The sequence below is a fragment of the Meles meles genome, chromosome 6 (genome assembly GCF_922984935.1).
Source record: "Meles meles chromosome 6, mMelMel3.1 paternal haplotype, whole genome shotgun sequence".
Lineage (NCBI taxonomy): Eukaryota > Metazoa > Chordata > Mammalia > Carnivora > Mustelidae > Meles > Meles meles.
The window spans coordinates 26,178,677-26,203,812 of record NC_060071.1 but is presented as its reverse complement, the minus strand read 5'-3'; positions in this window follow the sequence as shown (position 1 = coordinate 26,203,812).

Below are 25,136 nucleotides of genomic sequence, written 5' to 3'. Positions count from 1 at the left end.
GGTGCCTCATGTGTTGCAAATATTAAAAATTAAATGGATGAACTGAAAAAGTGGAGAAAATCTCTCAGAAATTAAAGTCAAAGACTTCTAATGGAAAGTAAAAGAAAAAAAAATACATATATAAGAATATTAAACAGTCAATCTAGAAAGTCTAACAGCCAAATTAAAGCAATTCCAGAAATAGAAAAAAGGAATACAATGAGGATATATCATCTAAGATATATTTAAAGATATCTTTTAGGAATTGAAGAATATAAATTTTCAGACAGAAGGATTCTGTGACTCTTTGCAAAATGGGGCAAAAACAGATCTGCCTCAAGATACATTCTAAGAATACTATTATGAGGTACATTATGAGGTACATAATAGAAAATATATTGGGGTGCCTGGGTGGCTCAGGTCCTGATCCCAGGGTCCCAGGATTGAGCCAGGTGTTGGGCTCCCTGCTCAGTAGGGAGTCTGCTTCCCCCTCTCCTTCTTCCTTGTTTGTGCTCTCTCTATCTTTCTCTCTCTCAAATAATTAAATAAAATCTTTTTTTAAATTGTATTTTATTTTTATTATTTTTATTTTTTTAAAGATTTTATTTATTTATTTGACAGATAGAGATCACAAGTAGGCAGAGGGCAGGCAGAGAGACAGAGAGAGAGGAAGGGAAGCAGACTCCCTGCTGAGCAGAGAGCCGAATACGGAGCTTGATCCCAGGACCCTGGGATCATGACCTGAGCTGAAGGCAGAGGCTCTAACCCACCCAGGTGCCCCTAAGATCTTTTTTTTTTTTTTAAAGAAAAAAAATATATATATTGGTCTCTGCCAGGGGTTCCAGCCAAAGAGCTCCCAAAACCCTTATAATTTTTAAGTGATAAGAGCACTAGAGCTGCCTTTTGTTTTAATGAGGGGACTCTGGGTGGGGTCAGCATGGCTCCTGGGTGAGGGCTCATCACTAGAAAAGCCAAGCCATGATCAGAAACTTGGAATTTAAGCTCTGCCACACTCCACATCTCTAGAGAGGGGGGAAGGGCTGGAAATGCAGTTAATAATTGGTTATGCCTACTTGATGAAGCCTCCATAAAAATACTAAAACTGTGGGGTTCTGTGTTAAGATCAAGAAATACATGCATGTATGGGTAAGGTGACACACCACAACTCCACAGGAACAGAATCCTGAAATAGGGACCTTCCCAGACCTCAGCCTATATATCTCTTCATCTGGCTGTTCTTTTGTGTTCTTTATTATATCCTGGTAAACATAACCAAGTGTTTTCTTGAGTCTTGACAGCCACTCTAATAAATTAGTTGAACCAGAGGAAGAGGTCAAAGGAAACTCAGATTTATCATGTCTGTCAGTAAGAAGCAGCATTGACAACATGGACTTGTGATTGACATTGGAAGTTGCGGGCAGTGTTATGGGACTGAGGACTTAATCTGTGGGATCTGAGGCTACCTCTAGGTATATAGAGGTATATATAGTTCTAAATTCTAGGACACCCAGCCAGTATCACAGAACCGCTTGGTAGGGGAAGAAACCCCACACATTTGGGGACAAGAAATGTCAGAAGTGAAGGGTTCTGTATAAGAAGGAAAAGAAGAGACTCAGATTTTCTAATATAACTGGGGATAAGGAGAAGATTCTAAAAGCTTTTAGAGGAAGACAAGGCAAAAGCAAGATTAAAAATCAAAATATCTTCAGTCTTCTCCACACTGACACTACAAACGATTAAACATTACCTTGAAAATTCTGAAGGAAAACTAATCCTAATCAAAAATTCTATACCCAACAAAATATAAATTATGAGTGAAAATGAAATGAACTTAACAATTTCAAGTATTCAAATTTTCCAAAAATTATCTACGAATCCTCTCTCAGAAGTTTATTGAAGGGTATGACTTCCCCAAATGGAGAAGTGAAATCCAAGATGAAAAAGACAATGAAATCCAAGACAGGGAATCCCAAGGATGATGGCAAAGAGCAACTATATGACAGTTGTGTATCAGGTTTCTTGAAAAAGGAACAAGTCACGACTGCAGCTTTCAGGAAGCTCAAGAAGAAATGCCATTGAAAAGAGAATAAGCAAATCTACAGAGATGGGAAGTGGATCAGTAGCTGCCTAGATCTGAGAGACTGTTAATGGGTGTGAGGTTTCGTTGCTGCTGATGAAAATATTCTAAAATTTGATTATAGTAATGGCTGCTTAACTATGGTTGTGCAACTCTGTGAATATACTAAAGAGCATCGAATTTTCTGTTCAAATCAGTGAGTTTTTTTGGCATGTAAATTATATCTTGGTAAACTATTAAATATGGATTTTCTTTGGTTACAGTATATTATTAGTTAAGTCAATACGGATAGAGAATGTAAGAGTGCAGAGTATTTGCCAATGGATGTATGATTAATTCCCAGGATGACAATCTCAAAAGGCTATCTGAAGGAAGCACTTCAACATACACTCGAAAATAATCACAGAAATGTGGTTAGTGAAACTTTAAGATGTTTGTATACCTATACATACACCACACACACACATGAATACACAGTTCTTGTTATTTTTCTAGAGGAGTGTAATATTAAGGGCATCTTTGTTTGTTGACCTATTGCACTTTAACATCTCTAACATGAACTGGAAGTTTTTATGAGGGTTGCTTTGCTTCATCAATAGTTAGCATTCTACTAATTCCACTACAAGTACTGCCCTTGAGATTTGCTCTTCTTGCAACTTCTGTCATGGTGGCAAGAGAAGCGACACTGAACCAGCCCTGAGACTCTGGGACAGGGCTGTGCACTTGCTCAGCTGGCCCTGAGGCATACCCAGGATAGATGCATAAATCCATGCTTGACCATCTGAACTTGAATTTCATGAGTACTCTCAGTCCCCTGGTGTTCCTAGCCTTTTGCTCCACCTCACCCTACGAAAAGCCCAGTCCAAGATCTATATTGCTATCTGTTTTCACTCATTTCTGTAGCCAGAGTGGGACTGGGAAATGAATTCATGGACTGCAGTCAGCCTCAGGGTTGCTGTCTCTGTTCCTTCATCCTTGCTCAGCTTCCATTCCTCTTCTGTTTATCAAATATAGAGAACACTTGCTGCTCCCGGAAAACCTATATTTGATTGCAACCTGCCTCCCATCAACTCTTAGTAGAGGACCACTCCTAACTACCCCTCCAAATTCAGAAGATAAATCATTAGCATCCATAACCAGCCATATCCCTGCTCACTCCCTGTCCTTCCTTGCCCCACCAGCTGGCAACTTCTCTACACCCACATTCATCCTTCTTAACCTATCTCCAAGATTCCTAGAGTACTGTACTCTTGATCAAAGTCAACCTCACTGCCCGTGATCTCTTCTGCCTTTCCTCCTCTGGGACCTTGCTTCATCATTCCTCCTTCTAGATCTAAAACTAACCACATTAAGACCTACCATCAAGGAAATTTCATGAACTAGATCTGGTACTGGAAACTCTCTCTTTCCAATAGTACCTGTCCCAGGTATTTTTGATCATTGTTGGTCTCCACTCCTTCACATCCTAGAGAGACTTTCTACAATCCCACAGCCTCCTCTGGAAATCTGTCTCCTCTTATCACATCCAAACTTCTAAAACAACCACATAAATCCTAGTCTCAGTTACCTCATGCCCCATTTATCTTTCATCTTGTCCCAAATTTGCTTCTTCCCTTTCTACCCAACTGATGTTGCCTTTGTGAGATGTCAGGAACCACTGTCAACAAGCCATATCTAGCACTCATATTTCAGATGCCATGTTATTGGCCTTTAGTTCCATCCAGTTGTCAACCAAATCTGTTTTTAAGCTCTCCATTCCTTTCGTGCACTCCTAATTTTTCTCATCCTCCTCTGATTTCCTTTTTTTCTGCTTATCCAGTGGTTCCTTCCTTATCCTTCATCAGTCCCTAAAATAACATCCCCCACCACTATTCGTGGGACACTTTTTTTTTCTCCCTTCTATTCTTTATCAATAATATCATATGCTTTTATTATTTCAACTATCAATCAAAAACCAGTGACTCTAAAATTTGAATATGCACCCAAGACTCTATACTTACCTTCAGATTCCTATAAACTGCTACCTCATGGACACCCTTACCTGGGTACACTAGTAGTCTTAAACACAGCATGTTCAAAACTGAATCCTACTCATACCTGTTCTTCCCTGCTGCCACCACCACATTATCCAGTCTAAATACAGGGTGTCATCTCTTATTTTCCTCTCTTCCTCAATTTCCACATCTATCTATCAAGGCTCTGGATTCAAATTATTCACTCTCCTAACTTTCACTCTCCTTTATTCATTCTCCTTTATTCACTCTCCTAATTTTCAAATCTCTCCCCTCCTCTCCATTCTTATGATCACATTCCTATTTCAAGTCTTGATGATTATTGGCTTAGATAATTGGCTTAGACTGAAATAACTGCCTAACCCCACCTCACCTCCATTCTTTCCACTTCAAATCTATTTTCAACATCATTGCCAGTTATAATGCCAGTCACAAATTTGGTTATATCTAGTAACTACTTTTATTTATTTGTTTATTTTTTCTTTTTTATTGAAATATAACTGTTACACATATTTTATTAGTTTCAGGTGTACAACACAATGATTCACTATAAGTATATATCGCAAAATGATCACTGCAGTAAGTCTAATTAATATTCATCACCTCACATAGTTAAAACATTTTTTTTGTGATGAGAACTTTTAAGATTTACTCTTTTAGCAACTTTCCAGTATATAACGCACTATTGTTAACTATATTTACATGCCATATATTAGGTCCTCAGAACTTATTTACTTTATAACTGGAAGTTTGTATTTTTTTACTTCTTTCACCTATTTCATCTACCCCTCAACCTCCAACTCTCTCCAACCACCAACGTCTTTTCTATATCTGTGAGCTGTTATGTGTGTGTGTGTGCATTTTAAGGTTCTACATATCAGTGAGATCATATGGTATTTGTCTTTTTCTGTCTGATTTATTTCACTTAGTATAATGCCCTCAAAGTCCATTAGTTATTTTTACAACATAATTAATATTAATTATGTTTAAAAGATAGATAACTTTTACATATAGGATAATGTCCAAACTCCATCTCTGGGCATAAAAGTAAAACTCTATATAACCTGAACTCTAGCTAGTTTTCCACTCTTGCCCCAGAATTTTGTGTATTTCTACACTCACACCGTATCTTTCTAGCCTCTATCTCTTTGCTTCTTTGTACCTTCTCCTTAGATTTTATCTCATTCACCTGTGGTATACCTGTCACATACCATGTTTCAACTGGTATTTATTGGAAGAGAAGGAGGGGGGAAAAAAAAAGGAAAGGAAATGGGAAGGACAAATACCTCCCTACTTTCTGTCTCCTTTATGGTTCTCCTAATACCTAGCTGACTCATAACTTTCACTTAATAGTCAACACCTGAATCACCACCTTCTGAAAGTTTTCTTTGATCCCTCTCTCTTCCCAGGGCCAGTTAGAAATCTTTTTTTTTTTCCTAGTAAAAATTGATGTGCATGATGCCACTATTGCCTTCAACATATTATATTACCATTCTAAGAGACTGCGAACCCTTTGAAGGCAAGGATCAACTATGCATTTCCTATATGAATGTTATAAATATACTTTAAACATAACAAGAACATGGTAAATGTTTTTAGAATCAATGAATTATTAAAATTTACAGATAATACCGGGACAGATAACAAATGAAAAGACTAAATGCTAACTTCAGAAACCTGAAAAGCTTCCTCAGTGGAGTGTACTGTTGGGGTGCACTTCCAATTGCCCTCGGGCTGGTCTATGTCCAAAGGAAAGCCAAGTAAGACATGGGTAAGTTAATTACACAATATGGATGCAACTAGACAACCCGTGTTGATTTCAAGATTTCTAAAATTCCAGAGTATATTTTAATGAATCTTTCAGAAAATAAAAATAATTGAAAGAGCATAATATTAAGAATTTATTAGACTCAGAAAACACAGTTTGTGACAATACTTATTAGTCATGACAGACTACAGAAATAATAAACTAAAGCATGCTTCAAAAGGACAAATAGATGGAATATCTGCAGGGCTCAGTGTAAGTCATTTGAGATAACATTATGACCATTGATTTTATTTTATTGCATCTCTATCATCAAAGGGAATTCCTGTACTTGCTGGGTATACAAACTCAACACTTCCTCAGCAGTTTCACTGCAAGTTAGCATTAAATAATGTACTGAACAAAACATATTAAAATTGTAGTTGTTTTTAATTATTTACTCTAACATTTGGCATGGTTATTATTCTTTCCCTAGTGAGTTACTATAGGAAAAAACAATTTATAATGTAATAAAAGAAAGTACCAATAAGGGAAATTTCCAATGCTCTATTATTTCAGCTGCCAAACTGTGCAGAACAGAATTAAACTTTGCCATCTTTTAAAGATAATCAGAAGTACCTGCAAGCAATCTGAACACACTGTGCTTAAAACAGTCAATTTATGTTCCATTAATAGATGCTCCTATTTTTTTTTAAGATTTTTTTCATTTTATTTATTTTTTCAGTGTAACAGTATTCATTCTTTTTGCACAACACCCAGTGCTCCATGCAAAACGTGCCCTCCCCATTACCCACCACCTGTTCCCCCAACCTCCCACCCCTGACCCTTCAAAACCCTCAGGTTGCCCCAACCTCCCACCCCTGACCCTTCAAAACCCTCAGGTTGTTTTTCAGAGTCCATAGTCTCTTATGGTTCGCCTCCCCTCCCCAATGTCCATAGCCCGCTCCCCCTCTCCCAATCCCACCTCCCCCCAGCAACCCCCAGTTTGTTTTGTGAGATTAAGAGTCATTTATGGTTTGTCTCCCTCCCTATTTTTGTTGTGGTCCAGTGGCCATTTTTAGTCTGGTAAAGGTTTCTAATAGTGTTCTCCTTCCCAAGCCTTTTTCCTTTGCTTGTGGTTTTCTGCCTGTGTTTACCACAGTAGCTATCTAGTTTGGGAATTCAATGCCAGTGCTATTGTAGTAAATTGGAAGGAATAAATAGTTGTTAGATAAATGCTAACCTTTGAAGCAGGAACTACAATTTGTTTTGATGGTTCACTGAGCATAGCTTGGTCATATGGATTGGCATGTGCTGTCTGCATAAAAGTGAGCCCTTGACCTCATTACTTCCTTTCATATAATTGTCCTTTTAAGGGAAACCTTATAAAACAGTAGATATCAGGCACCGATGAGTTTATTTATCCAATAAATCAGTTCATCCTCATCCTAGGCCCTGAGATGAGTCTGTCACAGATGCAAAGTCTCATTATCCAGTCATTTCCTCTCTTTAACAGGTCCTCTTATCTGAGTGTGTCACTAAATGTACTTTGAGCTCCTGAATAGTGCTGTATAAAATCAATTGCCCCAATTTTATGTAACACAAGTTATTTAAAAGGGAATAAAAAACAAACCTAGAACCTACTAAAGAAAAACAGTGTTTGTTACTAGTAGAATAGTTTAATATTTACATATGGAACTATGAAGAAATGTATTTTTTAAAAGATTTTTTAAATGTATTTAAGAGAGAGAGAGAATGAGTCAGGGGAGGGGAAGAGGGAGAAGCAGACTCCATACAGAGTAGGGAGTCCAAAGCAGGACTCAATCCCTGGGCCCTGAGATCATGACTTGAGCTGAAGTCAGACGGCTTAACTGACTGAACCACCCAGGGACCCAAGAAATGTATTTTTTCACTCTAAAAGCACATACATTTATTTTTATGCCTACCAAAGTACTGCACTAACAACTAGAACTGTAACAATAAGTAATATTGACATGATCCCCATTCTCATAGTTAAGTTAAATACACATCCTAATTCATTGATGAATTCTATAAAAGGAAAAATTAAGAGTGTATGACTGTTTTAAGGTCATCTAACTCAAGTCTGTGGGGAGGCTGGTCAGTATAGGCTTCGCAGAAAAATTAGAATGATTAATGTTAATATATTAATTAGTTTATTTAGGAGTTATATAGTTATATAGGAGTTATATAGGAGTTAGGAGGCATATGATAGTGAAGTATTCCAAGTAGTGTCCAAATAACAATATCGACAAAAGCTATGTATTAAAGTGCTCTATTTTAGGAGAGAACTCAGCATACCTGAAGGGTAATGTACGTAAGCTGAATGACAAAATAGAGGTAAGGCAGGGTTGTTGTTTTTTTTTAATTTTTTTTTTAAGATTTTATTTATTTATTTGACAGACAGATCACAAGTAGACAGAGGCAGGCAGAGAGAGAGGAGGAAGCAGGTTCCCTGCCGGGCAGAGAGCCTGATGTAGGGCTCAACCCCAGGACCCTGGGATCATGACCTGAGCCGAAAGCAGACGCTTTAACCCACTGAGACACCCAGGGATCCCTAAGGCAGGGTTTTTAAAACAATGTCATGTAGTTAAGATTTTATCCTAAAAGTAATGAAAAGCGGACAGTGGTTTATGGAAGAAAATCATGTGACATAGGGGCACCTGGGTGGCTCAGTGGGTTAAAGCCTCTGCCTTTGGCTCTGGTCATGATCCCTGGGTCCTGGGATTGAGCTCCACATTGGGCTCTCTGCTTAGCGGGGAGCCTGCTTCTTCTTCTTTCTCTCTCTCTGCCTGCCTTTCTGCCTACTTGGGATCTCTGTCTGTCAAATAAATAAACAAAATCTTTTAAAAAAATTTTAAAAAAAGATGCCTCTAAATATATATGGAATATAAATTAGAAAGGAAAAAAACTGTTAGTTACAGTGCAGTTAAGAGAAATGAAGGCCTAATCTTGGGTAGAGTTGGTGGCGATAGAAAAAAAGTAGATATAACTGAGAATATTTAGCAGGTAACATTGTCAAGACTTGTTTATTAAGAGAAAGAGGAGTGATGTTCAAGTTTCTGGCTTGGGCACATGAGTTGGCAGTAATATCAACCTAGATATAGAACTCAGGTAGATCAGCAGTAAAAGGATATTTTCAGTTTGAGATTGGAGTATTTTGGGACATCTGCAAGGTGAAATTCAGTAGATAGTGTAAAGTTCACAAGAACAATCTAGTTTGAAAATAAAGCTTTCTGGGCCACTATAGTCATGGTTAATGTACACCTCTGGAGTAGGCAAAAATATGTATAAATTCAGAAACAAAAATGGCCTGGAATAGAACCTGGTGGCAACACCAACATTTAGGAAAAGCAGACTAAGAGAAACATACAAAGGAGGCTGGGCAGGTATGGCTAGAAGGTGAGGGGACAAGGGCATAGTGTTCTGGAAGTGAAAGGAATATATATATATATATATATATATATATATATATATATACACACATACACACACATCTTAATTCATTGATGAATTCTACTTTTATGCACTCAATATATATATTATATATAATAATATAATATATATTACATATATATTACTTTTTCAATAGAAGAGCAATCAACAATGTCAAATATAATAAAAAGAACAAGAAAGATAATAAATGGAAATGTGCAGAGTTAGCAATGCCATTACACATTTATATTTGTTTAGCCTGTTTTTTTTTTCATTTCCTCAGTATATTAATCATCATCTTCTGCCCCACCTGTTGTTATAATCATCTGCTCTATAAAAAGAGTGCTGCCTCAGTCTTGTGTTCAGACCCAGAGTCATGTCCTCCAACCCATTCCATCTCAATCAATGTCAGACACATGTGCCAGAAACTCTCTTCCTCAGGCTTAAAGTTTCATTTTTACAGTTTCAGAAAACTAGTTTTCTAGCTTCTGGCTGAAGAGCAGAATGAGCTTAGATTAGTGAAAAACATGTTTCATTAGATATATGTGGGATTGAGTGTAAACATGGTTGCCGATTCCAGTGAGTTTCAGAGTAACTGCTCTCATCCATCTTAACAATTTCTGAGGTAGTCAGTCAGAACATTTGTGCTGTCAAGAGGCAAAAACTCTTAAGTCAGTCTATTTTATTGTTTTGATGCAACCAGTTCTAGCACAAGTATACATTTTAGAATCTATTCTCTGATATGTCACCCTTCTAAAATGCTGCACAAAGTTTGCATGTGACCCATAATTGTCTTTTTTTAAACATATTATGATCAACACCATTCTTTCTGTACTATATACAGTAGTATACTGAAGAGGAGAAAAATTTAGATTACAACATTTTAATAGTTGTATTCTTACTCTACGGAATAATGAGTAGTCTCACAAAAACATGAGCTATGAAAGAAATCTTTTTATATGAGCAAGAAATGCAGACTATAATACTAGATTCCATTTAGTGATAAAGAATTCCAAATATACGAGAAGGCTATAAATATGTAACTACTTTGGAGACTCATTTAAAATTTCAGAACTGTACTTATTCATGAAACAAAATGTTCTCATGTATTTTTCTTATTAATGTCTCTAGCTATATTTGCACATCTAGTTACATGCCAGGCATTTATTATTTGATGACAGGAGATACGCTTAACACATACTGCACAAAAGTTCTTCCTTTGGCTGCAAAAATTACTTGCCAAAATGTGGTATTAATTTTCATAGTGAACATCAATTAGAAGCAACAACAAAATGTCTGTAATGCAGCTAAGAAAAGATCCTGACGGATCTACTGTCAATGTTAATAAAATCCCCTTTGAATCTCTGTAGGCATTGCCTTTTTTTGGTAAACTTTAATCATTTTCTGAACTTTATTCAACTCCGACAGGAAGATGGGCTGGATATATAAAAGGATATAGGGGAAATCAAAGTTTTGCCCTTAAAAAAAAGTTGTGATGCCATCTCAGGAGATTGGGGCAGCACGTCTAAAACGACTTGTATTACTCAGGAGGGTAGGAACGAAGTAAAGGCAGGATGAGACTTCCAGCTATTTGAGAGTAATATCCTTATCCCTTTGAGGCACAAAGGGATGGTATGATAGGCTACAACCATTTCTGTAAAGCTAAAATTTGATGATTAATTTTATTGATGTAATATGGTAGTCACTTTTCTTATCCTTCCTGCCCTCTTTCCTACGTTAGCATGCAAAGTGTTTTGCCATAGCAGAATGTTCATGTGAGTAGCAGAGGTGTGTAAGGCAACTCAATTATGTGTCATCATGAGACTATTATCATTTGATATTTATTGAAAATGTTTAAGATTTTCCACTGATTTATTCTATGAGCTGAAGTTGCCATAAATTCACAAGACTATTTTTTTTGTATTTTTCTTTCAGAAAAAAGTCACTGGAAATGTTTTAAATCAAAGCCAAGCAGGGTGTCCTTCTTCCTTCCTTTTTTTTTTCCTTTAAATTTTATTTTTGTATAACAGTGTGAATAAACTACAGGTTAAAAAGTAACATGGAAGTAATATTAGGTAGCTTAAAATGAGTGTGTTCATTTGCTTAATATTCAATTATTCATCATACGATCACTAAAAAAGAAAAAGAGAGAGAGAGAGAGAGTGGGGTGAGATCTCTTATTTCCCACATGCTAAGTACCCTGCTGTAGGTACGGTTGTCATGGATACTGCTTGCGGAGCTCATGCAGACCTTGACTCGCCAGTGTTTACAGGGAATTGATAGACTGAAACTAAATGTTACACAACAGCATGTTGTGCTTGCTGAAAGCCTGGCAGGGCAGGCATGACAGAAGAACTCCGTGTCCCCTTCTGGGTGTGCTCTGATAAGATTAGAAAAAACCACCATCAGTCCATTTACTTTTCACTGCATTTTGGGGCAGAGAGGGTTGTGGAAAAGGGAGGATCATGCAGAGAACAGACAAGTGAAACAGGTCCATAAACCTAAATAGATCAATCTAAGAAGAAAGATCATAATCAGAATAATCTAAGAAAGCAAATATGTTCATGAAATCTCAACTCTGTTGGCTGTAACAACCACAGTTTACATAGACTGTAACCTCTGTGAGTTCAAAGACTAGGCTTTATTCATTTTAGGGCTTCCCAAATTACCTAGTAGCACACTGCCTCTAGTAGGTGATCTGTAACCATTTGTTGAATTTAATGTGTACCTTTTTGCCAGTTTTCTTCCATTTCCTTTACCAAGAAACAGATATCCACTGCTCCAAGTGCCTATAGGGAAGAGTAATTTTCGAAACACCTAGCCAGCAGGGCTCAGCCTCAGCTATCCGTGTGGGGTCTCTGGATGGCATAGGTCTGAGCTTGTCCTGGGACCTTCCTGCCATTTCAGGCACTAATCACCATCTAGTGCTGGTGGAGAGGATCCAAAGAAGGGGACTGGGAACAGACGCAGTGAGAGAACAAGGAACTAGCCATCGAATAGCGACGTTTTTGAATATTTTAACAACTGCTATGGATGTACTTTCACAGACGCACTGAATAGTGACCCTGCCTGCAGGACTTCAAACAGACCCTCCTCATGGTAACTTAATATCCCAAACTTTAATGTTTCTATTAAGAAAACTTGGTCAGATTCTACCATATTTATAAATAGTCTCTGTAAATTTCAAATACGTGGTGAAAGAGTCATTTGATGAGCAAGGTGTTAGCTTTCTCCATGCCCCAGGTTGCCATTGAATACAGACCCACCTGAAGTCCAATGTGCAGGGAGAAAACAAAGCTCTCTGTAGGTGAGGAGTAGCCGAGACTAACAGAATCAAGTCAGGATGCTATGCTGCAAGGATGTGCTAAACTGTCCCGAGGGTTGACCAGTTAGCTTCAGCTCTGAGTACCCTTAGAAATGGAAAAGAAAAGTGAGTTGGGGGGAACTGGAGGGTGAGACAAACCATGAGAGACTGTGGACTCTGAGAAACAAACTGAAGGTTTTGTGGGGGGTGGGAGGTTGGGTGAGCCTGGTGGTGGGTATTATGGAGCACTGGGTGTGGTGCATAAACAATGAATTACGGAACACTGAAAAGAAATAAAATAAATAAAAGAGAAAGAAGAAGGGGGGAAGAAAAGGAGAACTTATACTTGTCTCTAGAAAAGTCATTTGGCATTAAAGGAAGACAATGTCTAGCAACTTATGCAAAATCTGGATAGCTGTACAGGCTAGCTGAAGATCCTCTTTTCATATTGGTGCATACATTTTCTGTCATTCAAATAAACATGGCCCAAACAACTGGGTAATTAGTCATTAGAATTACATGTTGCCATCATTCTCTCAGAGGAACATTTTGTGAACTTTCCTCCATTGCTGTCTACAGGAAGCAGGCCATAGAGAACATCTTAGAATGTATGCACTTTTTTTACTTTTTATGTCTTATTTATGTTTGTCAAGGGCCTCCCTTGTGTTACGAGCTGAATTGCATCCCCCCAAAATTCACTGAAGTCCTAATCTCAGTACCTCAGAATGTGACTATATTTGGAGACAGGGTCTTTAAAAAGGTAACTAGGGGCACCTGGGTGGCTCAGTGGGTTAAATCCTCTGCCTTCGGCTCAGGTCATGATCTCAGGGTCCTGGGATCGAGCCCCACATCAGGATCTCTGCTCTGCCTGCCTCTCTGCCTACTTGAGATCTCTGTCTGTCAAATAAATAAGTAAAATTTAAAAATAAATAAATAAATAAAGAGGTAACTAAGGTAAAATGAGAACTTTAGGGTAGGTTTTATGCAATCTGACTGGTTGCCTTACAAGAAGAGATTAGGACACGGCACAGAGGGAAGATCTCCGAAGATAGATGAAAAGACAGCCATCTATAAGCCAAGGAGTGAGATCTCAGGAGAGAGAACCCAACCCTGTCAACCCCTAGATCTCAGACTCCAGCCTCCATAACTGTGAGAAAATAAATGTCTTTAACTTACCCAGCCATTGGTATCTTGCCATGGCAGACTTGAACCCCCGTAAGCTATCCTGCTTGTCCCATACAAGTACAACAGATGGAGTGAAAGTTTCAAAATATTTAAAGTCCCACTTTCTAAAACTGTGCCTGTTTTTTAATGTCATGTGCAGTCAATACCTTGTTGTTTTCCTGTTTTCTGTGGCCATGGCCTCTGTCTGTGCTCTCCTTCTTGTTCCAGCCTTGCATCCATCCTTACCATCTTCCAGTTTAGGATCTGACTGACATCCTTTAGAGTCTCTCCCCTTCTCCTCTAACCTAGCTTGGCCCTATCAGTCTGTGCTTGCATTACTTGGCTCCTCTCATTCTTACTTGACTCTTTCTTGCAGACCCACACTTGTATCAGTATAACTTTTTCATGGACTCTCCCCCCTTCCCAGTCCTTCTCTTAGAAATGTGGACCAAAATTTCTTAGCGTACACATTCTGACATGGAGCATGAGCAGGAAAGCAAAAACCAGGGAGAGTGGGGCGCTATTAACTCCTTGTGTCTTGATTAACATCTAGAAGCTCAGTGTCTGGGAGAGTAATTTTGCTTTCCAACCTGATTTTGTGTTTTCTTTGCCTAGAAACTATTTTTCTTCATGGTAAAACTAGAAAGAGTTTTTCCATGTAAAAATGTACATATTTAAATGTATGATTTTTAAAGCATTCACCAAACATCTTATAGATAAGCACATCTATCAACAGAGCACGTTTACAATCATGAATATTAGGATAATTCATTTCAGCATCTTATCAAGTGACCAAGGAGAAAAATTAAACCAGGAAAAACTGACTTAGAGATGGGGGCATAAGTCCCATTTTGCTGCTAGAATTACCTCATTGCAAGAGGCTCCTATAAGAATCACTATTGTTTTTAAAGACACAAACATGATTTAGAATCCTGAATAGACATGGAAGGTTCACAGAGTTACACGAGGAAATTCAGGTGAGGTTGGCTTGTCACGTTTTGAACTTGTGAATGTTGTGCCAGGCAGAGCAGGTGCTGCCTGCCTTTAATGAGGCACTATTTATATGACTGCACTTTGAGGAGAAAACACATTGGGATGGGAGGAAATGGAACACAAACTGATGCTGGTCTTTCAAAAATCAGATGCTGAGATATTTTAAATGGGATGGCAAAAGGAGAAATCTGGAGTTAAATGGCTATTTGCTCTAACTATGAGATCAGTTAAAACTCTCTACCACCCTAGAAGAAACCTAAATCAGAATATTTTTAACATTTTATGGAGTTGCAAGTTGAACCAGAAATATTGAAAGCAGATGCTAAAAAGATTACCATACAGATAGAATCTGCTTATTAAAAGTAGGAAATGGATTTACTTACCTGACCCTTCAAATAACTTTTTAAGAGGTTGTCAGTTCATATTGCTAGTGTCATTAAAAGAGGAAAAGAGAAAACAGTAAGAAAGGTAAGAAACAGAAGAATGGAAAAGAAAAAAATATATTAAGAATAATCTGCTTTTCTGTTGAAGATAAAAATCCTGCTAAAGTTAGAAATAATAAATTTTGTGATAAATATACATGAAAATCTCTGAATGTTGAGAAGTTATTATATCACATGTGATTTTTAAAAGTTAGAATAGATATTGCTCCCATTTAAAAAAAAAAAAAACTTGAAACAACAGAAGTTCACAATCATATTCCTCTTACTTAAAAGACAGAAAAAGCTAGTGGAACCAAAGAGTAAAGATATAAAACTGATATGAAAAGTATCTCAGGTTAAAAATTCTATTTACAGCTTTCCTTTCCTTGGAGATGATGTAGTTTAATCTTCTTAGGAATGAAAATTAATAAGTTGAGTGTCTTGCTTTATGATTTGGCTGCTAGGGAGCTCAGAACCAAACATGATTCAGTTTTAACAACTGTCATATTTCTTCCTGATAATTAATTCACATCTATATATTTGAAATACCCTGATCCAAAGTTTTAATTTTTTATGTTGTTAACTTTTATTTTGCAAAAACAACAACAACAAAAAAAATAAATATAACATTCTGGATATGCATAGGCAAATTTTTTACATTTTCAACAGCGATTACCAATATTATTTGTCATTCAGGATGGTGACATCAGTTTATACTCTTATACCAAGCACACACATTTATAAAATGTTTATCTTTACCTCATCACCACTGAGATCGTCTTTTTTTTTTCCTAGTTTGATAATTTGATAAATTGGATACACTGGGAAAAATATCAAATCCTTCAAATTAAATTGCCCTAGATCACTATGAAGGTTGAAAACAATCAAGAGGGTTTTTTTTGTTTTTTTTTTTTGTTTTTTTTTTCATTTTCATTTTATTTATTTTTTTCAGTGTAACAGTATTCATTCTTTTGCACAACACCCAGTGCTCCATGCAAAACGTGCCCTCCCCATTACCCACCACCTGTTCCCCCAACCTCCCACCCCTGACCCTTCAAAACCCTCAGGTTGCCCCAACCTCCCACCCCTGACCCTTCAAAACCCTCAGGTTGTTTTTCAGAGTACATAGTCTCTTATGGTTCGCCTCCCCTCCCCAATGTCCATAGCCCGCTCCCCCTCTCCCAATCCCACCTCCCCCCAGCAACCCCCAGTTTGTTTTGTGAGATTAAGAGTCATTTATGGTTTGTCTCCCTCCCAATCCCATCTTGTTTCATTTACTCTTCTCCTATCCCCCTACCCCCCCATGTTGCTTCTCCATGTCCTCATATCAGGGAGATCATATGATAGTTGTCTTTCTCCGATTGACTTATTTCACTAAGCATGATACGCTCTAGTTCCATCCATGTCGTCGCAAATGGCATGATTTCATTTCTTTTGATGGCTGCATAGTATTCCATTGTGTATATATACCACCTCTTCTTTATCCATTCATCTGTTGATGGACATCTAGGTTCTTTCCATAGTCTGGCTATTGTAGACATTGCTGCTATAAACATTCGGGTACACGTGCCCCTTCGGATCACTATGTTTGTATCTTTAGGGTAAATACCCAGTAGTGCAATTGCTGGGTCATAGGGTAGTTCTATTTTCAACATTTTGAGGAACCTCCATGCTGTTTTCCAGAGTGGTTGCACCAGCTTGCATTCCCACCAACAGTGGAGGAGGGTTCCCCTTTCTCCACATCCTCGCCAGCATCTGTCATTTCCTGACTTGTTAATTTTAGCCATTCTGACTGGTGTGAGGTGATATCTCATCGTGGTTTTGATTTGTATTTCCCTGATGCCGAGTGACGTGGAGCACTTTTTCATGTGTCTGTTGGCCATCTGGATGTCTTCTTTGCAGAAATGTCTGTTCATGTCCTCTGCCCATTTCTTGATTGGATTGTTTGTTCTTTGGGTGTTGAGTTTGCTAAGTTCCTTATAGATTTTGGATACTAGCCCTTTATCTGATATGTCGTTTGCAAATATCTTCTCCCATTCTGTCAGTTGTCTTTTGGTTTTGTGAACTGTTTCCTTTGCTGTGCAAAAGCTTTTGATCTTGATGAAATCCCAATAGTTCATTTTTGCCCTTGCTTCCCTTGCCTTTGCCGTTGTTCCTAGGAAGATGTTGCTACGGCTGAGGTCGAAGAGGTTGCTGCCTGCATTCTCCTCAAGGATTTGGATGGATTCCTTTCTCACATTGAGGTCCTTCATCCATTTGGAGTCTATTTTCGTGTGTGGTGTAAGGAAGTGGTCCAATTTCATTTTTCTGCATGTGGCTGTCCAATTTTCCCAGCACCATTTATTGAAGAGGCTGTCTTTTTTCCATTGGACATTCTTTCCTGCTTTGTCGAAGATTAGTTGACCATAGAGTTGAGGGTCGATTTCTGGGCTCTCTATTCTGTTCCACTGATCTATGTGTCTGTTTTTGTGCCAGTACCATGCTGTCTTGATGAAGACAGCTTTGTAATAGAGCTTGAAGTCTGGAATTGTGATGCCACCAACTTTGGCTTTGTTCTTCAATATTCCTTTGGCTATTCGAGGTCTTTTCTGGTTCCATATAAATTTTAGGATTATTTGTTTTCCGGCTTCCCTACTCCCTCGGTGAGATTGCATTGCCTTGTAGGACTTTCTGTCTGCCCTCCTTTTACCCTTCCATCTCACCCACGTCCCCGGTGATGTTCTATCTACAAATTCTATGGTATTTATCTCAATGATCTTGAATTTCACCATGCCTCACATGAGGTATGGAGTTTTCAGTCCCTGAGAATGATCAGCATGTTTTCAGCTGTCATTTTTTCCCATTATTTTTATTTTTTTATTAACACAAAATGTGGTTTTTTTTCAGGGGCACAGGTCTGTGATTTATTGATTTTAGACAATTCACAGCACTCACCATAGCACATGTCCTCCCCAATGTCCATCACCATCACCAAGCCACCCCATCCCATTCCCCTCAGCCCTCATTTTTTAAGGCCCATTCCCATCCCACATTTGTCTAAAGCCATCATTTCACCATCTTAGCTCACCATTAAGTATAATGATGTGTTTCTAATTCACAACCAACCAGACTTTAAGGCAAGCTAAACATGCTGGGATGAGAAAAAACTACTTGAAACTCTAGACAAAGCAAGAAGCTCCACAAGAATATTTGTTTTTGTCTTTTTCTTAGGGCTTGTAGATGTGAATCATTTTTAGAAATACCCTCTCCTACTGGAGTGCCTGTGTGCTTCAGTGGTTTAAGCCTCTGCCTTTGGCTCAGGTCAGGATCTCAGAGTCCTGGGATGGAGCCCTGCATGGAGCTCTCTGCTCAACAGGGAGCCTGCTTCCCCTTCTCTCTCTCTGCCTGCCTCTCTGCCTACTTGTGATCTCTCTCTGTGTTAAATAAATAAATAAAATCTTAAAAGAAAAATACCCCTACCTGTTTAAAGTTGTAATGGATTTTGCTATGTTTTCTATTAATCATTTTACAGTTTTATTTTCTTCAAGTTCTTAAATTCACTTGAAATCTATACTAGTGTATGGCATCCTCCATTTGGCTATTTGATTGTCCCCAAACTTTTTTTCCCCAATAGTCATATTTTTTCATGAGGCATAGCTTACATGCTGTAAAATATACAGACCAAATATTCAATTCTGTGAAGATATAAAATATTTCCATTATGCCAGAAAGTATCCTTGTGACCCCTTTCAGTTAAATTCCCATTCACACCTACCAGACAGAACTAGTTTCTGATTTTTGTCATCATGGAATACTTTAGTCTGTTCTGGAACCTAATAAAATTGGAGTCATACGTAATTGCTCTCTTGATATAGTATAGATGATATATAGATGTAGATACAGATACAGGTATACATATAGAAAAGTTCCCATGTAGGACTGGGACAAGTCTCCCTGCCAACTTGACTGGGTTGGAGATGTGTCAGCGTTCTCCGAATTAGAAAAGAACAGAACAGCATATTGTTTTGCACCTGAAAGTTGTAGCTTAATTTTATTCCCTCAGTAGGTACTCTCATTTTTTCCGAGATTAATTTTGCTTACATTTAGACTAGTAGTTCTCAAATTTATTTGCACACTGGATTCATAGGAAACTTAAAACACTACTGACCTCTGAGTCTCACCTCCTCCACATACCCCCATAGAGATTGTGATGAATTTCTCCAAAGTATGCTATGGATATTTGAAGATTTAAAATATTCTCTGTTGAATATAAAGTACGGCCAAGGTGGAGAAGCAAGGTTTGTAGTTCTGCTTCAAGTGTGTTAACATTCTTATAAATTACAAATTCCCATTAAAATTCAGATTTTGATTCAGAAGTTCTAGGGGCCGAGAATATGCATTTCAAACAGGCTCTGAGGTGATGTCCGTGCCCGTCCATGGTCTATACTTGGAGAAGTGAGGGATATAAATGTTTTTCTTGACACTTTCCTTAGACCCAAGACCTCTAACTTTCTTACAATCCTGAAATCCGTCACAAAACTGACCCTGATGAAGACAGGGTTGATTTCCTGATCACAACTGCTGTGTGGTCTTTCATTCACATACTCGAATTTCTGGGACCCACATACTGAATCCTTTTCTTCTCTTAATAATTTTTCCTTAGACTAAGTCATCTTCTCTGTCAATAACTCACAAAAATTTCTTTTCTTTTTTTAAAAAAGATTTTATTTATTTATTTGAGAGAGAGACAGTGAGAGAGCATTAGAGAGGAGAAGGTCATTAGAGAGGAGAAGGTCAGAGGGAGAAGCAGACTCCCCATGGAGCTGGGAGCCTGATGCAGGACTTGATCCTGGTACCCTGGGATCATGACCTGAGCCAAAGACAGTTGCTTAACCAACATAGCCACCCAGGCACCCAGATAACTCACAAACATTTCTTTAGCTTAAATCTTGCTCCTGAGTTCCAGACCTGCATACCCAATGATTTAATTTTATATTTCCTCTTGAATGTCTCACAGAATTCTCAGCATAAGTAGGTTCAGTAGGTTCAAATTGAATTTATGATTATGTTTCCAACCAAATATGACATCTTCAAAGTCTTTAAAATATATATAATATATATGGCTTCTTTATTCATCAGTTGATGGACACTTGAGCTATTGCCTCACAGAACTTGTAGATAATGCTTGTGGCTCTTGTAGATAATGCTGCTATAAACATGGGGTACATGTTTCCTTTTGAACTAGTATTTTTGTATTCTTCGGGTAAATACCCAGTAGATTGATTGCTACATCATAGGTAGTTCCATTTTTGACTTCTTGAGTAACCTCCATACTCTTTTCCCACCGTGACTACACAAGTTTGCACTCCCACCAATACTCCAAGAAAGTTCCCCTTTCTCCACATCCTAGCTAATACTTGTTGTTTCTTGTGGAATTTAAGAAACAAAACAGATCAATATAGGGAAAAAAGAGAGAAGCAAACCAAGGCATAGCCTCATTTTTTTTTAAACACAGTCTCTTAATGATGGAAAACAAACAGGGTTACCAGAAGGGAAATGGGTGGGGCACGGGTTAAACAGATGATGGGGATTCAGGAAGACACTTTTTATTTTTATTTTTTTAAATTTTAATTGTTTATTTGACACATAGAGAGAGATCACAAATAGAGAAGCAGGCAGAGAGAGGGAGAAGTAGGTTCCCTGCTGAGCAGAGAGCCCGAAGCTGGGCTGGATCCCAGGACCCTGAGATTGTGACCTGAGTGGAAGGCAGAGATTTAACCCACTGAGCCACCCAGGTGCCCCTAAAGAAGGCACTTTTGTTGAGCACCGGGTATTGCAAGTGTCATATCACTATATAGTACATCTAATGTTACACTGTATTTAAATAACTGGAATTTAAATAAAAACTTAAAGAAAGTAATATATATAATATAAAAATACATTTCATATATAAATATATAAAGTATAATATATTTTATATACAAACATATAAAATAAAATATGTATTATATATACTTTTGTATTTATCATATATGTTATATATAATATACAAGTATACATATTTATATTTTATATATTTTTTATAAATTATATACTTATATAATTTGTGTGTGTGTGTATGAATGGTACTACCCAGACAGTTGTTCATATAAGAAGCCTGGGGCCATCCTTTATCCTTTGTACCTCTCCACTTTCACATCCAACCAACAACATTCTTATTATTCTTCAAAACATATTTCAACTCTTCTTTGCTTCTTTCTGTGTCCACTACTACCAACACAGCCAAAGCTCTTATCATTTCTTATCTGTACTACTTGTAACCTTAACCTGGCTCTTCTATTATACATTCTTTGCAAATCCAGTATTATTTTCTTAAAACGTAAATCAGATTATGCCCTTACCATGTTTCAAACTGCTGTATGGTTCTCAGTACATTTTAGAATAAAATTCAAAATCTTGTTTAATAATGTTTCCGGTTATCTTAAATGTTTCCAAAAATAATGACAATGACATGCCATTTCAGTGTTGACAAGTGCTTTGTTATAAGGTAACAATATCACCATGAAGCAGATGCTATTGATTAAGTTCTGTGAATGAAGATGAGAACTAACCCACTGGGGGATGACTCATAAATGTTTTTGTTTTTGTAACTTAGATGAAATTGTGTCCCCATTCTTTTTTTTTTTTTTTTTTTTCCAGAAAGCGTCCCAGTTCTTATGCAGAATTGGTTGATGGGGAAAATGTAGATTCTATAAGGAGGCAAAAGTCCTTTAGGTAAAAAGTATCCTGTGGAACACCACACCATTTCTCTAATTTGGAGAAATTTGGAGATTTGGGCACCATCAAAATAGACTAGGGTTTTCCATTCCAAAGCTCAGTGGCAGAAAAAGAAATAAATACATCAAAATTTGGTGATCTTAGGGGAAACAGGTTGCTGTGCCAGCCAGTTTCTTCAAAGCTGAGAGCTAACCTGACCTCTGCTCAGGGTAAAAGGAGCTCAGGCTGGGATCCACCTGGAATACACTGGTTGAGCTTCTAGGAACATTGCTAGAATTTTTAGTGTAGGGTCGTAATTGTTGTACCCATTGAGGACCACTCCTGTGGCTCCAGTCAGGAATGAGACAGGAAAGGGCAATTTAGAAGCAGTGGAAAATTGCCACCTGACAAAGAGCCCTAAAATATTGTTTAATAATGACACAGTCAGACAACAGGAGACAAGAGCAGGCTGTGATGGACCCTGTGTGGTGCCAGTTCTCTCTCTCAAGATTTGTGGATGAGGCTAAAATTTTTGTTTTGAAGGAGATCCCTGGCTTTTGGTAAACAGGGATAGGGAGAAATGGAGAGCTTTGAGAGGGCACTGGCCTTTCTGCTGGTAGAGTTAGTGAATGTCAGGGGATTAAGGAAGAAAGAAGAAGAGGAAGGGGAGGAGATGATGAGATGACATATAACTGTACCCCAGGGTCATGCCATTTTGGCAATTGCACTGGAGACCTTCACAAACTCTAATATAGAAATCACTAAATAACACTATATTGCTGATGTCAATTTATTCATTGTTCATTCATTTAACAAATATTTATTGAAGTTCTGATGAGGACTAGTTGTCCAGAACAACTGTAGGTGCTGAGAATACAGCAGTGAACAAAGCATTCCAAAGCTCCTCTTTCAGGAAGGCCATATTCTCGTGGGAGGGTTGGCAGGAGTCTGACAATAAACATGACAAGTAAGTCAGATGTTAAGTATGTAAGATAATGAAATAAGGTGTAAAGAAGTACACAACAGAAAAAGGAGATAGGAAGTGTATTCTGGGGATTAATTTTAAGTACGGAGGTTAAGGAAAGTCTCTTTGAAAAGGTGGTATCTGAAGAAAGGCCAGAAAGCAGTAAGGAAGCCAGTCATACAGATATTGGGAGAAGATAGTTCTAGGCAACAGGGGCAAGAGGGACAGCAGGTGCAAAGGTCCTGTGGTGGGCATATGTCCAGTATTCAAGGAGTGGCTAGAAAGACAGTGTCCTGGAACAGAGTAAGAATGGGTAGGGGAAGCCAAAGACAGGAAATTAGGCAGATAAAGGAGAAGATAGATCTTATAGATCTTTTTAAGCCATTTTAAGTATGTCGACCCTGAGTAATATGAGAAACCATTGAAGATTTGGGGCAAGAAAGTGCCATAATTTGTCTTATTTATTTACAGGATTATGTTGGTTGCTGTATTGAGAATCAACTGTGGGGAGGCATGAGAGAAAACAGGAAGACCAGTTAGGAGATGACAACAATAACCAGGGTGAGAGATGGAGCTGGTGAATGATCAGATGCTGGATATATTTGTAAAGTAGAGGTCACAGGGATCTGTCTATGAATTTGAGGTGAAGTGTAAAAGCAAATAAAACATTAAGAATGCTTCTACAGTTTTTGATTTCAGCAACTTTCAGTAACTGAGATGAAAAAGGGTTTGGTTGGAGCAAGCTTATGAAGGAAGAACATGTTGAGGTAGATTGTTATGTCCATCTGTAAAATTTACATAGGTTGCTGGAGCTATAAGACTGAAATTGACCTAAGGGGTGTGAGGGAGATCCCAGCTGAAGACATATGTTTGGGGATGAAATATGTTCAACAGGGTATTAATGCTGTCAACCCTGAAGGCATTTCAATCTTGAGAGACTGGAGATGTGGGTACAAACCATAGGAAGAGAAAAATGAGAAATGTACGGCATCCAGGAAACCCAGTTAAAAGAATTATATTTCTACGAGGAAGTTACCATTGTTTAGGTAAAACACTGCTGACAGGTCAAGTATGATGAAGACTGAAAATTGGCCATTGTTAATTGACAATTGGATTTAAAATTGTAGAAGCAAATTGATGTTTGAAACAACAGCCATGACCAAGAAGTCTAGCATACAAGGATGGGCATGGACTCTTCCTAGATAGAAGTGAACTGTAAAAAGTTTGGGGCAAAATGACCCTTTATGATACTCTAAAACCTTGTTCCTCAAAGTCTGGTCTACAGACCAGACTTTGGCATCACCTGGGATCTTAATAGAAATGCAGAATCTCAGACCTCACCCCAGATGTAATTCATCAGAGTCTGTACTAGAACATGATCCCTGGCCAATTTGCCGTGTGTTAGAGTTTGAGACACTATGCTTTGCTTTTACACATCTGGACCAGGGGTGCTAATATGCTGATGGCATCAGGTGCTTCCATAGCCTGATGTTGGGCTTCTGCAGCTGCCTCTCCTATGAGCTTTAAGGGCATAGAGAGCACGGAGTTGAAGCTGGGTGTCAGAGCCAGGAGGACCTGAGGTTCACCCATCTGCTTGGGAGTTACTGTTCTTGGGTTTTTAGCAAAGAAGACAAAAATCTCATTATTTTGGCTCCAGTTGATGATCTCTCCAGACCTGAGTACTAATTTGTTTGTCTCAGCTCATAGTGTTCACTACAGCTTCCTTGCTTGTGTAGCAGCTGGTTTTTGGTTAATCCCTTTCATCAGGTACCGGGGCTTATCACTTGGTCTACATTCCTGAAGCCCCAGGCTCTCTTGTCTCCACTGACGTGTGTTGTTGCTTGTTCTTCCCTCATATAAGGCTCCTGGTCATATGTCCTATTTACCTGTTTACTTTGTTCTGTAGAATGTTAATCATACACAAGATCCTCATACCAGATTCTATAAAGAAATATGTTTGAGAAACACTGAGATTTTTTGTTCTCTTAAGGAATTAAACTGCACATGGAAAGACTCTGAGAAGATCCATACTTAGAATCCTCCCTCTATACCGTGTAGTGCCCAGTGCCAATCAGGCCTTTTAATCCTGTGGAGCTAAATGTTGTATGGACATCTGCTGGGAGATAATAAACTAGTTAGGTTCAACTTAAAAAGAATTCCTGCCTCAACTTTGTAACTATTCATATGAAAGAAGGAGCAATTAAGTAACTGAAATTAAAAATTGCGTGTCTGTATCATACAAATTACAACATAGTTTAAATGACATAGTTTAAATGTCATAGTTTAAGT